Source organism: Passer domesticus, chromosome 6, assembly GCF_036417665.1.
Source record: "Passer domesticus isolate bPasDom1 chromosome 6, bPasDom1.hap1, whole genome shotgun sequence".
Taxonomy (NCBI): domain Eukaryota; kingdom Metazoa; phylum Chordata; class Aves; order Passeriformes; family Passeridae; genus Passer; species Passer domesticus.
This window is the reverse complement of record NC_087479.1, coordinates 56815982-56821981: the sequence shown is the minus strand read 5'-3', so window position 1 is coordinate 56821981 and position 6000 is coordinate 56815982.

Sequence of the window (6000 nt, the reverse complement as noted above, 5' to 3'; positions counted from 1 at the left end):
TTTTTAAATCCAGAACTACAATAAGTCTTGTCTTTTAGAGAAGTGTTTTAGAATATACAATTTAATTCTCTGTATTAAACTTCATAACACAGGAGACAGGATTTGCAAGAACACTCTCCACAGAAATTCCTTGTGAGGAGATATTTGTACCATCTAGATTTAGATACCTACTTGCAAATCTGATTTCTGCACAAAAAATATGCCTGTAAATTCCAACTAACTTCTCAACTAATTATAGGATTTTTAAAAAAATGAAATAACTTTTTAAATGATTGCCAATCTCATGTGTCCAGAGAATGAAATAATACGGTTAAAATTTTCAGAGAAATTGGAAAAAAACCACATTTTAGTAGAATAAAGGCAGTAAGTTTAATACTGATTTTAAAGCTTATAGATGCTGGTCCCTCAAGATCTCGTGTGAGTTATGAAATCCAATTTTATTCTCATAAGTCTGTAATAAAGTTTTATAAATGTTATAAAAAAAGGTTTTTGCTAAGAGTGAACAGAAATCTGAACTATCTGGCCAAGTAATAAAATTGCATTCCTTTGTCACTAAGTGTCAGAGAAGATGTTTTACAGTACACTGCTGGAAGATGGAGCATTTGTCATACTTTCAACTGATGATTATTTTGGGTAGAAAAATTTGGTTTTAAAATGTTTTTAATATCAGACACACCTTAGAGAATAATTGTTTTGAATAACATGCACACTTCAGAGAGCAATTTTTTTTGCTGCATTTGTTAGGTTTTGTTGCTGAACATCTCAAAAAATTCTTTTTTCATCCTGAATATTGCTTTTGCAACTGCAGATCAATAATTGCTTTCTCACCATATTGTCATAGTGTCCCAGTCACACCAACAGAGTATTAAAAACAGCCTGAAACTTTTAAAAGGTACCCTCATTCTACCTCTTTAATTAAGAATGTTATTCAATTAATAATTATAATTTCTTTCATATGATGAGATTTAAAGAATACCTGGACTCTATTTTCACTCCCCCACAAAAACTGTCTTGTACTTCTATTTATACATGACTGCTATGTGTATTATAATGAGATTATTCCATACTTCCAAAGTCTGTCATGATTTTCTTGTTTTAAAACCATGTTTCAATCTGTGAATATCTTTGAAAAATATACTTTGTCTCATTCCTTCTTTTATTGCATACAAAGATAGAGAAGCTCCAATGATCACTGGTATTACTGTTTTATAAATTATTATATTTCTCAAAATTTCACACAGTACTGAATGGTTTTGGCAGTATAAAATTGATTATATGAATCAAGTTTAGCCTTTAGTCTAATTTTCCATATATATGGAAACTCTGAAGGACCTCAATTTTGAACCAGAAAACTCTTCTCATGCCTTATTCCTTAGAAATTAATTATTCTGAAAGGAACAACATGATGGCAAAAAGAAAAAAAAAAAAAGAGGCGAGAAATAGGATATGGAAAAAAAACATAATTACATTTTGTAGCACTTTGGCGAATAAAATCCACGTTTCAACTAAATCAATTAGATCCAACTCCATGTAATTATCCTGGATGCAACCCCAACTTGAATTTAACTTGCTACAGGAACTGTGCAGTTTGCCTGTTTAAAAAGACAGATTTTATCACCAGCTAAAGGCACTTCAATTAAAATTGGAGGCTTACCCAGCCAGAAGCCTGCTGGCACTGCCTTGATGAGCTGGAATCCTAATTGGAAACTCTTTGCAGTGAGTGCATGGCAAAGAACCGTGCCTGTGTTTCCAGGGATGCTCTGCTCTCTGCAGATGTTTCCTACACATCTCTGGGATTTCTGCACATCTCTGCACTTCTGGAAGGGATGTACTCCATGGAAGGGGAAATGCACGACAGGTCTGGATCCACCTAAACCACAAAGTTGGTTCATTCTACATTCAGGAGAAGTCTTGATTTTCGTTATTCTGTGTCCTCTGAAATACTTTTCCTTCAGATCTTTTTTATTTCATTATTTTGCTGGTGGAGTTTGTGGGAATTGGGAAAACAGAAACATCCACAGGCACTGAAAGGTTTGATTTGCAGCCTTGGAAGAAGCTTGGATTGATGTAAAAATACAAGACGCGGACATTAAGCAGAAAATTGACAAACTTATGTTTCTGTAGTTGTAAGAAAGAATATGTCTTGGGTGAGAAACTGATAAGATGGTGAAGGGATTATAATGAAGGGGTGTGGCTGTATAGAGCAGCTAAGAGTTTAGAATAATAGCAGCAGATGTGTGCATGTGAGACAGAAGCCCATTGAGGAAAAGCACCCACAGTGCAGCAGAATTAAGTTAAGGTGATGGGTTAGAAAAGCAAAATACACCCTGTGGCAGCTGTCTGTTGGGTTAGAAAGTTCTGTATTGCTGTGTAGCAAAGAACTTGGGACTGCTCTGAGCTGTGGCCGAGTTCTTGCTCCTCTAAAATCTCACAGCCTCTGAGGCTGATGTTTATCTGAGCAATAAATCGTTCTTAGCCCAAAAATAGTCCCTTCCATTCATTTCTGGCAGCAGCAGAGTTGAAATCTCTTCTGCCCATCCCAGCAGAGGCCAGAGGGATTGGTTATATGCCAGCACACTTTTATCCAGAGCTGGCCAGCTTGAAGCACCTCCAAACGAAAGCTGTAGTAATAGCATCTTGAGCAATTATAGTCTAATTTATTAATATATTTTAGAGCATATGATGCCTGATTCAATGCATTTGTAGCTGAGAGTGTAAGTAATATCATCAATTTTGCTATTAGTGTTTCATTATTGTTAAATTACCTCTTTTTTAATCTGTGGTTTCTTCACTTAATGTTCATAAATTCTGTAGAGTACTCTACTGTTTTTTGGGCTCTATTTCCTTAGCAATTCCAGCTACTGAATTCTCTGTAAAAAGCTCTTGTGCCCTGTAGTGGGACAAATACCACTTTGATTTTTTTTTTTTTGTTTTTTTTTGTTTTGGGGGGTTTTTTTTGGGTTTTTTTCGTTTTGGTTTGGTTTGGTTTGGTTTGGTTTTTTCCCCTTTTGGTTTGTTTTTTGGTTTTTCTTTTTTTTTTTTTTTAATTAAAGCAGAAAGCCCAGGATAGATAGTAACTAACACCAGAGAGTTCCAATTTTAGGTGAAACAACATCAGCAAACACTACTCTCCATTCAATAAGTGTGATACTTAAATTATTAGCATGGACACAGGTGGCAGTTTAATTTCAATTTATATTATTTTTTGAGGTTTTGAGCAGATTTTTATTACGCCACTTGTGATTGTGACAGCCTAAATAAGTATTCTACTGTTAAGCAAATATATCATCCAATTTTCAGTGGAGCTGCTTACATTTTTTTTTTCAAATGACAGATTCTTGATCAAAAATCGCTTCCAAAAATCTTCTCAGTGTTTCATTTTTGCACAGTTTGAATATTTAATATGCAAATGAGTTGCCACATTTGATATAAAAATTGATATAAAAGTTATTTATATCAACATTTATATAATTAAAAATATAAAATATTTTAAAATTATATTTTTATAAAAATATAAATTGATATAAAATGTTGGTGTGAGGTGTTGACGGTGATTTTCTCTCATCTTTTCCATGTCTCCTTTCATGATTTCCAAGGTTCCAGCAGCAGGCTCAGGCTCTGCTGACACAGCATTTCTGCAGGCAGAATTTCCCTGCTCACTGCTGGGACTCTCAGCTGAGGAAGGAATGAAAGGAGTGACCTGACAGGAACTGCACCATGGAAAGGTGGCAAAGATGGGAGAAATAACTGGGAGAAAGAAGGGAATGTCACAGGATGAAAGAGGAGGAGTGTGGAAATGCAGAGAAAACCTTTCAAATTAAAGGGCTGCTTCAACTCTTAGCTGCAGATGAGACACAATTTCTTTGAACTCATTTCACTGAATCACCTTGAACATTTTCAGTAGGTTTTGGGACATTTGCCAGAAGTCAAAAGGTTAAGTCTTCCACTATATTTTTTAAGCAGTTTTGCTGGTTTTAAGTCTACATTCCGATCTCTAAAGGTTTTTATTTTATTTTTTTTTTTTACATCAAAGGAAGAAAGACAAGTAAAAATTCTAACTGGTAACTTCTTAGTGTTAAACCATTTTTTTTTGTGGATATGATCATGGTAACTTTTCCAATCTCACCTTTGAAGAAAATACTACTGATGTATTTTAGGTCCTTTAAAGTCACCTAACGTAGTACCTTTACTTTTTTCCAGGATCTAATAATAATGAATAAGAGCAAGATGAATCCTTAAAGGGAATAACGTCAAGTTTTCTTTTTTCCTTCCTGACTTCTGAAAATAGAATGCTCCTTGGAATCAGTGCTTCCTTTACAAAAGAATACGTTGCTAGGTTTTGGAATTTTAATTAAACGTGATGCTCAAACTAAGCCTTCTCTAATATTAGTACTACTTTGTTGATTTTCTACAGCAATCTCCCTTGGAAAAAGAACAGAATCCTCAAATGTAGTTTTTTATGAGACCAGAACTGCCAGGCACCAGTGGGGAGTGAGCTGTTGATATAAAACTACCTCTGCCAGGCAGGATCTCATTTGATAGGATGGGTTTCCACCTGAATTATCAAGCCTCATGTAGTCAGTGATCTGTCTTGGGGCAAATGCTAACAACAACAACAACAACTGTGAACTGCTTAACAATCATGGTACTGAAAAAATAAGCACTTAAGGTTAGTTTTTTATTCTCCAAGATTTGAAGATGTCCTTAATTTTAAGCAGGAAAGAGTCCCAGTGAAGACAGCTGGCATTTAAATTTGCCTAAAGATACAGCTGCTCTTGATGGCTGCATCACGCTCTGACCCTGAGCATGACAAATTGTTTTAGCTAGAAAACAGAAATTGTGAAAGATTCTGCATTCGTGTGGTACTCACGCTGCTTGCCAGTTTTTCTTCCATTGCAACAACTTTTTGATGTTGTGGTGGTATACAGGTACCTTCTCATCAACACAAAAAAACTCAAAACAGTTAAAGACTTACACACCCCTCTATGCAAAGTATTTTCTGAGGAAGTCCTGTGGAATCATGGGCAGTTCTGGGATATTTTCTATGGAGGGCAGCATTTCTCTAAAGATCTGTTCTGTAAACTGTATACAAACCTTTTTTTTTCTCTACAGCTACTTGAGAGTACTGGTTTTAGTATTTTCCCTTTTTCCTGGGTGTAAAACGGTCCATGATGGTTGCCATTTTTTCTGCCATTCTTTGTTTACTACACATATTTCTGGGTTTTTTCTCCTTGCTGAGGTGCTGGTTTGGGCTTAGGCTTCAGTTTAGCCAAGTGTGTGAGCTTGGCTTCCCTGTGGTGAACTGCACATACATAACTTTGCTAGATAAGGCACTGAGCATGAGGAAATTCTCCTCAAGTTTGAACTTGCTTCATGTTGACAGAGGAAGTCCTCTTTGACATTATTCTGAGAACCAAGCCCTTGAGAATATAGGATTTTTCATGTTGCTGTGGACAGTGTCATAGCTGTTAAATATGTGATAACCACAGCATTTTGTTTCTGGCCAAACTTCTCCCAGAAAAACAGCTTCTAACCTGGTCCTAAGCTGGGTAAAATGACAGTAAAATTCCTGAAGATTTTATGCACGGGCTCAGAAGGACATTGACTGCTTGGCGAATGACATGCTGAGCAATCTGTTCTTCAAGCAGAGATAGGCACTGCTAGTAAGGCTTAGGAGTAAACCAAGAGTTTTGGCATGAAAGAAAATTCAATAATCATAACTGCATCATAATATTGACTTTTTAATTGTTCTTCAACTAGACATTGTTTAAGAAGTGAGAAGTTTGGAACAAGATTGTTTTCTTTTAACTTCTTTCAGCCTCTATCTAAATGCTAACACTTTATTTTTAGAAAACCATCCCAAAACATTAATGAACTATTAAGGAAACTGAACAGCCTCTGTCCACACATAAGAAATCAAATTTTCTTCATATAAAACAATCCAGAGAAAGAAGGCCATGGAATAAGGCTATCCATAATGTATAATATGTATAAATATAA